Genomic DNA, 763 nt, shown 5'->3' with positions numbered 1-763 from the left:
AACCCTAAACCCTAAACCCTAAACCCGATACCCTAAACCCTAAACCCTAAAAAAAACTCTAAACCCTAAACCCTATACCTTAAACCCTAAACCCTAAAAAAAACCCTAAACCCTAAACCCTAAACTCGAAACCCTAAAAATCCATATACCTTGATTTCTACTTTTAAACTAAAGTGTGGTTTTGTTTTCTCCATGGATTCTGAGTAGTTTTTATTATCTTTCTCCTTTAAATGATAAGTAATTAAAGTGTTGGATGGAAGTTGTGGAGAGTATTGATCTTTAATGTTGAATGATGTGTGATTATTTAAATCTATGAAATTCATTTATTTTCTGATTTTGCATATCCATATGTTAAAATTTGTTGTGAGAACATGTAAGAACCGGGTTGGTATTGTCTCAGTCAACAATTAGAATGACTCACATGGGATTTTATTAATGAGAATGTTATTCATATGATTTAGTGCATATAAATAGGGAAATAATCATTAAAGGGTATAGAGTTAAAGGACTTTAAAGTAACAGGTTAAAGCCCCCAATTTGGTTTATTGTTTTAGGTGCTGATACGAGATGTTAGCCCCTAGGTGAAGGATAATTGAGGGAACTCTAGAGTGAGAGCTAGTATCTTCCCTGCCTAGTCGGTCTTCAAAACTATTCTTCAATTGGTCTTCAAAACTATTCAAACTTTAAATTAGTCAATGATCTTTATAGCATCTCTAGTAAGGTTAAACAATAATATTGCTCCTATTTGACACAACACATTTTG

The sequence above is a fragment of the Phalaenopsis equestris genome, unplaced genomic scaffold, assembly GCF_001263595.1.
Source record: "Phalaenopsis equestris unplaced genomic scaffold, ASM126359v1 Scaffold000885, whole genome shotgun sequence".
Taxonomy (NCBI): Eukaryota; Viridiplantae; Streptophyta; class Magnoliopsida; order Asparagales; family Orchidaceae; genus Phalaenopsis; species Phalaenopsis equestris.
This window is presented reverse-complemented; position numbering follows the sequence as displayed.